At 27.8% G+C, this 12,465-nt stretch overlaps 1 long non-coding RNA gene across 1 annotated transcript in view; it reads right to left on the reverse strand.

Annotated features, from left to right (window-relative positions):
* Positions 1 to 2,935: 2,935 nt before the first annotated feature.
* The window catches only part of LOC147802184 (uncharacterized), a 163,981-nt gene continuing 154,451 nt past the window's right edge, over positions 2,936 to 12,465 (reverse strand). Inside the window, exon 4 of the long non-coding RNA XR_015429616.1 lies at positions 2,936 to 3,415. This is a non-coding gene — a long non-coding RNA (uncharacterized LOC147802184). The remainder of the gene's footprint in view (positions 3,416 to 12,465) is intronic.

Below are 12,465 nucleotides of genomic sequence, written 5' to 3' on the forward strand. Positions count from 1 at the left end.
AAGTAAAACATCAAACACACGTTTTTATTTTTATTTTCTTAATTACGAGGGTAGCGTAACAAAATAATAAAAAATAAATAAATAAAATTGCATGGGGACCGGTTGCAGAATTTGAAATAATGTAATAAGAGGGGAGGGTTCATGGCCTAAAGACTAGGAAGTTATCAAGCCATACATCAAACAACATGCCTTCTCAACTTAAACAACTAAAAAATAATAATGACTTATTTTAATCTAATGCCTGTGTTTTATGATGTTTCACAAGGGCCCGCGCAAATCGGGTGAACGTGACTGAAATAATTTATACACCTCGCTGGTATTAATTTCGGTTCGTAAACAGAACTGCGTAAACCACATTTTTGTGGTTTATAAACACGCACAATTTCTTTTAAGGTTTTTTTTCTTCTTGTTATCATTGAGAATTAATACATAGAAGCAAATAGAAATTTGAAATATAAATATTTTAGAGACAACCGTTTCGGTGAATCAAACAATTTTTTGATTCTTTAGAGATTTTTAACTTTAGTTGTCAATATTTTAAGTATGAATTGAAATAAATAAAGCTATTATTGAAAATGACGTTGAAGTAAATTATTGATAAAAAATGTATTAATTTTTTTAAATTGATAAGAAGATTTATCACAAAGTTCTAATTTAAATAAGTAACATATTTGTAAGGATTGCTTTATTTCAAATTGGAAAAAGAAAAAAAAAAAGAAAAAAGGAAGCTAAACTAATCATTTTTTTTCTAAGCAAGAGGAAGTTCTTTTCGAGCTTTATTGTAGATTGAAAAAGTAAAGGAATCAGTTATTAATTAGAAAAAATTTAAAAAAAAGTATTGGAGAAAATTCATTAAAGCTGTATTCTTATTGTATTGTTTAGCCTCTAATTTAAACTTTAACACTTCCAAGCTATTTTTGCTCAATTTCCAATCTGAACTTTTTTATACCTCCAAGTTATTTTTATTCAACTTCCCTGTTTCTGCAGCTTTTTTTTCCCTTCATTATTCATTAAGTAACATATTTACTAACTTGATTGAACATTAAAAAAAAGAAATAGTATCTAAATAGTAGCAGTAATAGTAATAAAAAAAATCTTATAAGTGGTGCAATTTTTGCTTAACCTTAACTACCAAGTTTAAAACTAAGACTTTATGCCCCCCCCCCCAAAGAAAAATAAACTTATTAAAATTTACTTATTTGACTGAAAAAGTAAAGGAAACTTATAATTTTTAATTGTAAATAATTAAATATTACAGTAAAAATTTAATACAGCAAGCAAATATGTATTCCAGAAAAAAAAATTAGTTTATTTAGGATCTTTTTTAAAAAAATGTCGGACAATGTTTAAAATCCTATTTTGCAAATATTTAAATTTGAATAAATTTATTAAACTTATATGCACACTAAAAATTTTCGTACTTATTAACCACGCCACGCAAATTTATAAACTCAAATTAATACTTCTAAATGAAAAAAAAAAAAATGTTTTTTTTAATAATATTTATATTTTAGACATAGTGTTTTTTTAAAATTGTTTTAGTAACTAATTACTTCATTTTTCATAATTAAACATTAAAATAAGTTATAGACATCAAATTGGGGGACGTTTTTTTTTCAATATTAATTTTCTTTTAATTATATCAAAAAAAAATTTAACATTACTATTTTTTTATAATGCGTTATACTTCATTTTCTAGTGAAACAAACTTAATAACTCTCTTCACAAATTTCAATAAAACTTAAAAGAATACAGAAAAAAATTGTTTTTATTATGGTACATTGCAATATTGAAACAGCTTTTTTTTTTAAAGTATACCATACCGGAAGTTGAACTATATTATTATGTTAGGAGCTCAGCAAAATAAAATAACTTTTAACTTTCTGAGGAGAAATTTTGTTAAACTTACCCTATATTTTTTAACTAACTCAAATTAAGCTGGAGAAGTCTTAAACGCTTTTGTCGCCCATAATCGATACCATTATCGGCAAAAATAACGACATTCTTTCAAATTAGAGTTAAAAATCTTTTTAGTTTAATTGCTTTAGATTTCTTATTCAATTTGGTTCGTAAAAGAGTTCGATGCTCCACCTGTTTCTTGTCATCGTTTATAGCGGCTACTGTATAAGTCTCCTCCTAGAAAACTTTTAAGAACTCACTTAGTTTATTTAATTGTACTTTTATTGACCGTAGCCTAAATTTTATTAACTGTCTTTTAAGTTGTACAAACTAATCACTTTAAATAGTTCTTAAGAAAGTGTACTTAAAATGGGCATGATTTAAAAGTAAGGGGAATTAAACTAACCATTTCGTTTCTTTTACTAAATTAAAATTTTTTTTTTTAAAGATTATTTTGAAAACATATAGTAATTTATTCTTAAAGGAAAGGTATTGTTAAAAAAAATGTATATGATTGTTATACATTTATCTTAAAAATCTAGCACAGAATGCCGTAAATTTAACATAAATAGTTTTAGGACAAATTTCAAAATTTTGCCCACTTTTTCTTTGTGTAATTAAATTTCAACAACTTAAAAATACCATATATATTTTTTATTAAAAAAAAACAATTGAGTGTATGAAAAAAATTGTACCGTCATTCGGGGCTACTTTGTGCAGGATTTCGCAGTTTTTGAACTTTGAAGTGTAAAAAAACTATGTTAATTCAAACTTCAGTAAAATTTATTGATATTATATTCATAACTGGACTCAGACGAGAGAATTTGATCAATATTGGCATTATTTGCATGTAATATTTAAAAATAATAAGTCAAAACATGCCTTGTACAAAGTAGCCCCCAAGTGGGGTTACTTTCTGCAGGCGATAGGAATTCAGTTTAATAATCATGTTTTTAGTAAAATATTGACATCAAGATATGTAAAGATATTAGTTTAAAATAATTTTCAGCGTTAAAAAACCATTTTCTATTAAGAATTTTTTCTTAAAAAGAATGTTTATTTCTAAATATTTGAGTTTAAACAAAAGGAAACCATATACATTTTTAAACATTGAAATGGATGAAATTTTAAAAATAATAATTATTACATATTCATTAACATTTATAACATTGTTAAATTTGAACATAACATCCTTGAATGAACATGACAGAACTTGCTCTTCAGTTTCTGTCAAAATCACCTGATGTCCTAAAAAATATACTTTTATGAGTTAAATCGCTTGATTAATTCATTAGAAAAATCTTTGTAGAAGAAAAATAATAGTTTACCAGGAAGTTTCACGTGTTTCTTGTGAATTTTATTAGAGATAGTATTTTTGTGGATTTTATACTTCCGAGAAGCTTCTGCAATCGACATACCACCAGCAACTGCTTGCAAACATTGTTGCAGTTTTTCCAAAGTGTAATCACGGTAGTTTCTCGTTCCAGGTATTTTTTTATAACGTCTGACCATGTTTCTGTCGAAAAAAAAAAAAAAAAACGAATGAAACTTTGCACAAAGTAGCCCCAAAGTGCATTTTTTTTCATTTTCCGCTTATTTGTTATTAATTTTCAAATTTTTTTTAACGCTAACATGATATAATTGTTTATTAATATATAAATAAAAAATTTTGCACTTACGACAATTGTTTTATCAACGTCTTTGCATTTCACAGTTAAAGTTTCCACGCACACTTTTCGACATCCGACGTCCTCGGAAAGTTGTTGACATTGGATGAACGAAACACACTCTGAGACTATTTTAAAATTCGAAAAAATGTTTGCAGTAATAGAAGAGACTTCTATCTTCAAATTCCACACATTTTTAACTTGAAATAAACATAATACTGAATAGCAGCACTTGAAAAATGCCAAATTCGAATTTGCACAAAGAACGACGGTATTTGAAAGAAATTAAAATTCATTGTAACTCACTTTCAATAATAAGTTACCCAAAATTCGATAAAAATTGCGATTGTTATACTTAACAAACCACATCCTGAAAATTCTTATTCTTGCTAAACTTTTGATGAAACTTCTTTTTTCATTTTACGCATTAAAAATTGCCTTAAAAATAATCTAAAACCATTTTTTTTTCAGTATTCAAAGATCAATTCAGTGTATACCGACAAAAAAAAAAATCGCCTTAAAAACCATTAAAATAAGTGATAGTTCGTTTGAAATGGTAAGTAATAGTTCATTTCATTAATAATAATTATAATTTAATTTTTTAAATTTCTCATTGAACTTCAGAATTTTAATGTTTACAGATTTTGGACAAAATTTTTAAAGTGCTTCACGTAATTGAACATTGCAACAATATTGAGAACTCACCTTCGATTCGAAAGCTTAAGATCTAAGATATTAACTATCTTAGAATTATAAAACTTAAAATTTACATTAAAAAAAATTTTTTTTTTAATATAAAAATGTGAATAACTTTAAAATAAGAATGCCGAATTCCTTCATGCCTATTTAATTAAATATAATTAATTAAATTTTTATTAAGAACTAAAACGACGGTTTTTCTATTGAAATTGCTATAAATTACTTGTTAATTAGTGTAACTCTATTTAATCCTTTTAACATTAGTTTCTTTTAAAATTCTGCCTGCTAATTAATAATTTTTATAAAAGAAAATTGTAAAAAATAATTTTTATAGAAAGTATATTTTTTATAATAAAAAAATAAGTAAAAATAAAATAAATTTTATAGCTGTATAAATCAACATACAACAATCACGTACAGCTCATACATTTATTTTGCATTATGTAATTTTGAGTGAATCCTATTTCTAACGCCAGAGTGCGCTAGCGTACAGTGAATTACTTCTTTCTTCAGTCAGCTCGCAATGAACGGATATTTTAAAAATTATTTATTCCATGAAAAGAAAAATAAATCGAATCTAGTTTAGAACTCTTTTTAATTTAAAAATGAGAAATGAAATTTTATAATTCATTTCTTATTATGAAATTTATAAAGAAAATCAAATATTTTAAAACAGTACAACATTTCTGCGTTTTTTGTTTATGATTGACACCGTTCTTTATTGGTCTGAATATATATCTACCATACTTATTATTTAATTTTATGATACATATTTGTAATTTCGATATGATTTGTTTATCATAAATTTTATTTATGAAATAAATTGTTTCGTTTCTTCTTGGACAAAATGGATAACTATGACATTTATTTTAATTTGACCATAATATGATTGTTTCCTATACTTTAATTTATGACGACTTACTTAAGATAAAATTTATTTATTAACTAATCAACGACATCTTTTTTTAAACTTTAGCTTAAAAAAATTTAGTTGGTTAACTATGATAATTATTTTATTTCATTTGTTATGTGACTATTTTAAACTTGATTATAAATTTCATGAATTCTTTGATTTATGGTTGCTTGTAATATGATTATTTATAACATGATTTGTGTACAATTAATTTTTCTTAATAATAAAATGATTGACGTAGTTTCTTCTCCGCTAAATACCTATGAAGTTGTTTTATCATTAAATTTTTCATGAGACGGTTAACGCAGTTTCTTCTCAGACGAAAGGAATGCTTATAATATTTTCTACACTTATCAATAAATTTTCTATAGGTGGATTGTTTAAGGATTAGATTTCCTTTTTAGTCAAAATATATATTTATGACCTTATTTTAATTTCTAGTTCATAGTTTTATTCTAAATAAACTAATTTTCCAGCATTAAAGATTTTACAATGATTGAAAATGTCTTTGTTAGTAATAACCAGCACGTCAAAATATTTTTACGTTGAGTTTATTCTCTCCTTGCCCATCTCCAATTTTTATGTATAATTTATTTTTAATTAATAAAGTTAAAATAATTTTTAACAGCTGACATTTATCAACGACCAATATTTGTGACTCACTGGCGAAAAAAACATAAAAGTAATTTTTAAAAAATAGATATTATTCTAACAACATTTGCATTTATATTTAACTATTCGTTTGGTTTCAATTTTATCTTGTTAATACAATAAATTTATATTTTTATCATAATGGATTGACTACACATAGGTTCTATCTACTTACATTTCAATCGATTCAATACCATTATAATTTGTTTACATTTCTGTGATTAAATTTAATTTGACTGTATGATTTTTGTCCATATTTGAAGAGATTCAATCCAATCACATCCGATTCGATGATATTTGAATTAGGCCATATCCATCATGTTCTGTTCTCCTGGTTTTGTTTAGATTTTACGTTTGATTAATCAATAATAATCAGTTATATATATATATATATATATATATATATATATATATATATATATATATATCTGTAACCATGTAACGATGTTTCGTTATTAAGTCAGCTATGAAATTACGCTATGTATATTTGTTTACTATTTTTTTATACATAGTTTAACAGTGTGAATTTCTGCAACTTTTCAACTTCAACTCTTATGAATCAGATACTTTCACATTTCGGTTATTAAAATTAAGACTTCTATCAAGTTTAAAATTCACGCGTTCAGTTAAAATATTACTGCTCACACTTCGTAATATAAAGAATTTGTTTTGCAATAAAAATAGCAATGCAATTTCGCAATGTATCTTTCTTATATAAAGTTTAAAATTCAACATTTCTGCAATAGAGAGCATTTATGAATCGGTAACTTTCAAATTTCCTTCAAATCTCGGTCATTAAAGTTTAGACTTCCATTCTACTTTAAGATTTACGCATCCTAATAAAATATTGCTTCCCACACTTCATAATATCAGGGATTGGCGGACTCTTTGGCATCAAAATTCTCAGCATCATCCATTCTCAGAAGAGGTTCACTGCCTAGAGGCTTAAGTCCCAAATCCTTCTATAATCTCACGTCGCCGACAGAGGAGGCTTATTTTCTGTCAGGACAGATCGACGAAATATGAGCTCTTCATAACAAACAACGATCCAAAGAAAAGCGAGAGTAGAAGACGAAGATGATAAAGGCCAACTCTTTGCATATTTATTTCAGCCAATCCAGACACAAATGACAGATTCCATCCATCATGGCATAGATTTTTTAACGTCCAGAGCTTGGCTCGTTATCATCCTGGGTTTCGTTGTCGTCTTCTGACATTGATGAAGTCCATTGCGTCATGGAGCTAATAAATCCTGGCTCTAAGCAGCCCTTTGCCTTTTCTACGATGAAACAGTGTTGCCAGAACTTAAGATTAAAAAGTAGCGAATGGGAGCTCCAAAAGTAGCGGATTCGAACATTTTGTAGCCCAAAAATAAATCATATATATATATATATATATATATATATATATATATATATATATATATATATATACACAAATTAACATGAAAAACATGAATAAAATAAAAATAAAAGACTAAATGGTAGAGAAACAAGAATGGTATAAGCAAATAGTCGTTGTCAAGACACATCTAATTGCCATAAATAATGCGATATTTCTGAATAAAGAATAATTATCCTAAGATAAAAATTATTCTTTATATGTGTCGATATCGCAAAAAACCTTATTTTGAAAAAAATCATGAAATAAAAGAAAAATGTAATAGGAAATCAAACTTACCGGCGTGAATTAAAACGCGGTTTAGGTTTAAAGGTACAATAATAAAACAGTTAACAAAAATCGCGAAGATGTAAAATATTGCTTATAGCTTGAATCGAATATAATAAAATTAAAAAAACATTTGATCGAAGAAGAAGAAAAAAATGTTTAGGTAAAAAATATTAGTGCTGCCATCTATGAGAAACAATTAGTAAAAAGGTAATAAAATTGAAATAATAATAAAAATGTTTAACGGATTGAATAAATTAGCAGTCTTAAAAAAACAAAAAATAAATAAATAAAAAAATAAAAATAAAAAAATAAATAAATAAAAAAATAAAAAAATAAAAATAAAAAATTAAAAAAATCATTAATAGGGAAATTAATTTAAAAGTCAGTCTGTCAGGATAGAAAGCCGTTTATAGACCCATCCTTCATTCATAATTTTACAGAATACACATATCCATCTTTCATAGGGTGACTTATTTAAAAATCAGAGCCTGCATACAGGAATAGAAAACCGTTTATAGGTTTTATTCTTCATTCATACAACCTTACATAATTTTAAAGTATACACGTATCACCTGCATTTATCTGGGGTGGTTCTTTACGAACCAGAGCCCATTCCACTTATACAAAAATAAAAAATAATTAAATAAATAAATAAAAAAAAAAAAAAAAAAAAAAAAAAAAATAATAAAAAAAAAATAAATAAATAAATAAATAAATAAATAAACTGTTTATTATACTGGACAATTAAAATTAAATTAATTTTAAGAGGCTACAAATATTAAAAAGTAACTAAAAAATACTTAACTAATCCAGTATAAAAGGTCATACATCCAAACTATTCCGTCCAGTGGCTTTAGGAATAGTTTATCATAGTTAGTTCCTACCTTGAAAAAATCAGAGCTTATTCTTAAAACAGAAAAATTAAATAAAAATTAAAAATTAATGTACCAAGTTTTTTAAGATATTTTTAAAATAGAAATTAAGAAATGAACTAGGAAAATGGCTATTAATTAAATCGTTTTTATATATATCAGTATCTAATAAAAACTCGTTATAGTTAGAATTATTCCTGTAAAATCTATGAATTTGATTGGCAATAATATTAGAAAAAACCTTATTGGCTAAGTTAGAGTTGAAATCTATGCATTTTTTAACTGGAAATTTAAATTCATTTCTTTTGTCAAAAAGTTTAAATGTAATATTATTATCTGCATTAATATTAAGAGTCAAATCTAAAAAATTTGCTGAAGAATTACTATTATTTGTTTTATTAAGAATTAATTCATTTGGATAAATATGTTTTGCTAGAATATCGAAATCATTAAAATTAATAACTAATAGATCATCAATGAATCTGAGAAAGAGAGAATCAATTGGAAAATTAACATGTGATTTTACAAATCTATATTCTTGTAGAAAAAGAAAAATATTGCAGATGTTAGTACTAAAATTATTTACTAGTACTAAAATTAGTACTAAAATTATTAGTATTATATTTATTATTTAAATATATATATATATATATATAATATATATATATATATATATATATATATATATATATATATATATATATATATATATATATATATATATATATATATATATATATATATATATATACAGTAGACGCCGCTTAATGTGATCACGGTTAATGTTATCAAACGTTTAATGTTATCAAAATCGCTTAGTCCCGTCCGCTTATATCAAAATACATTGAAAAATCATCGTTTATTGTAATCAAATGTTCGTTTATTGTTATCAGTTTATAGGTAAACTTATTTTCCTGAAATCAATAAAAACAAGAAGGAAAACTTTTTTTGTGTTTTGTGAAGTGTTTCCTGAAACTTACCAGAAGTCCAAACGGGGCTCGTATATTATCTTTTAAACACGTGTTATTATGAGGGGGGGGGGTATTTTGCCATTTTCGATCAAGCATTGTAAAATTCCGTAGCACTGTGCGATTCGAAATTCCCGGAAATCCTAAATAAGGAGAAAAGAAGACCTGCCAGTAACGAGTCAATGTTTGTCACGAGCCCCTTTTTAGAAGAACTAAACAATGTGACAGATGATATGTCCCAGCCACTATGGGAAGGGGGGAAGGGGTGACCTTCAAAAGAGAACATTGTTTAGGGTATGCCACTTGATCTGGGCGGGTCGCTTAGCCAGTCACTATTGGTCAAACAATAAAATTGGGGGAGGGGGTAGTGGAACTGCCTCATCTAAGTGCTTAAAAGACGCATTTAGAAGAAGATCAGCATAAATTTTCACTTTACCATAGTTCCTACGGTTTGTAACCTGATTTGTTTTTTATAATGGAAAGGAAACGGAGAGATCTTACAGTGAAAGAAAAGGTTGACATTTTAAATCGCTACGATAAATTGCCGAAAATGAGCCAAAGGAATGCTGCTGTTTAATTGAAAGTTTCGCAGCCGCTTTTGTGCAAAATTTTAAAAAATCATGAAGATATCGAAAAAAAGTGCACTTTAAACGAAAATCTGAATTGTAAAAGAAATCGAGATGGAAAAGACAAAGAGGTTGAATCTGCATTAAAACTTTGGTTCGCAAACGTTCGTGAGAGGTACGCTCGTGTTAATGGTCCAATTTTGCGCCAAAAAGCTGAAGATTTGGCTGCAAAATTGGGTAAAGGAAACTTCGTAGCCACAGAAGGATGGTTCCACCGCTGGAAAAAGAGGCAGAACATACTCTTCCGAAGGACACATGGTGAGCAAAAAGATGCCGATAATGTAGCCGCAGACCAGTGGATTAAAGAAGAATGGCATAAACTTATTGCCACATATTCACTTGAGGATGTATATAACGCTGATGAAACTGGCCTATATTTTCGTGCGCTGCCTGAACACACCTACATGTTTCAGAAGGAAAGTACGCAAGGGTGTAAAACCTCCAAGGAACGCCTAACTGTGCTATGTTGCGCTAGTATGGCCGGCACTAAAGAAAAACTTTTAGTGATTGGAAAAAGTAGGAAGCCCCGCTGTTTCAAAGGTGTGAAAAATCTGCCCGTCGATTATTTTGCCAACAAAACGGCGTGGATGACTACCACCATCTTTAACGAATGGCTGTTGAAATGGGACAAGCGTCTAAAACGGAACATACTCCTGCTCATAGACAACTGCACTGCGCATGATGTAACTGTTTCATTAAAAAAGATAAATATCGTGTTCCTACCACCAAACACCACTTCTTTAATTCAACCGTGTGACCACGGAATTATCCGCACCTTGAAGGCATATTACAGAAAGGAAATGCGTTCAAGGATCTTAGAAAATATGGAAGACCAAGACGCTGAAGATCTTAATGCTAACGCTCTAGCCAAAAAAACAAATGTTTTGGATGCCATACATTTGTTAACAATGTCATGGAATAATGTCTCGGAAAAAACAATTCGAAATTGTTTTAGTCATGGAGGATTTTGTCAACCAGAGGACAACAATGCTGCTGTAATGAAAGAAATGGAAGACGTTTTCAATCCCCCGCCCGATATGAATGCTGAGGATTTTGAAGCATGGATGGAGATCGACGAGAAGGTTGAGACTTCTACTTCGTTAATTGATGAGGACATTTGCGAAGCCGTATGTGTCAAAGATCCAGCTTCGTCACAAGATTTTGATGTCGATGATGAACCCGAAAGTGCTATCGAGGACATAATTCCGACGCCTGCTCAGATGAGGGAGGCACTTCGAGTCTTACGGCTAGGTGTGCAAAACAAAGCCGACGCGGAACACTTTCATAAACATTATGATTATGAGCGATTCGTAAATGACTTGCTTCGAAAGAATGCTAAACAATCGACAATTGATGATTTCTTTTTCAGTTAATAATTAACCTTTTGTATTTTGTATCGTTTTCTGCAGTTCATCATTAAATATGTAACTATACTAACTAATTCTTTTTCTTTAGTGAAAATTAATTTCTATTAAATACTTTAAAGTTTCACAGCAACAACTCCGAATTTAAAATAATTTTTATTTTAATACGTATGTAAAAAAATCATTTTTTACCTTAAATTTTTTTTGTTTATTGTAATCAATCGGTTATTGTTATCAAATCATGTTCGTCCCGATGTGATCACATTAAGCGGCGTCCACTGTATATATATATATATATATATATATATATATATATATATATATATATATATATATATATATATATATACAGTAGGGAACCGATTATCCGGAACGATCGGGACCATCGCTATTCCGGATAACTGATTTTTCCGGTTTTCTGTATCGCTACAAAAAGCCGTTTTTTTATTGTTAAACCCAACTAAAAAATAAAAAGTTTTGGAAATAATCTTAAAAAGAAGAAAAAACGATGAAGTAATACACTAATGATCATTTCCAAAATGATGGTAAGGTGAACATCTTTCATAAAAGAAAGAAAAATCCGAAAATCTTATGAGGAAGAAAAAAAAATTTTTTTTTTAAATGGCGGGAAAATTTATCGAATTTCGTTCCGGTTTTTTGGTTTTCCGGTTTTCTGATTTCCAGATAACGGGTTCTGTACTGTATATATATATATATATATATATATATATATAAAAATTTATTTACTACACTAATTTATTTGGCAATATTTATGTAAAACAGCGCCGTTTGCCAGAAAACACTAAAATTATAATAACATGGGCTAGCTCGTTTTTTTCCAGCTTTTTTATGTGTAAAAATCAGACGGAACTGTCTTCGATATTTTAATGTTGGTGCGGTCTTTGAGCTGCATAAGAATACTAAGAGGTTTCGACCTCAGCTCGCTTCGTTCCCCAACCTCAAGAATCTTAATTACTCGCACATAAAAATGTTCTCACTAGCTAATTTTTTTTTTAATAAAAATTATCTCGCGTTTCGAGGAAATTAAAAATAAGACCTAACTAGGACCCAATCTCCAACAAGAAATTCAGAAAAGTTCAACTTCATGGGCCTACATCAGTGTGTATTTAAAAAT

This window comes from Parasteatoda tepidariorum, chromosome 10, assembly GCF_982258835.1.
Source record: "Parasteatoda tepidariorum strain Cologne lab strain chromosome 10, Ptep-v5.0, whole genome shotgun sequence".
Taxonomy (NCBI): Eukaryota; Metazoa; Arthropoda; class Arachnida; order Araneae; family Theridiidae; genus Parasteatoda; species Parasteatoda tepidariorum.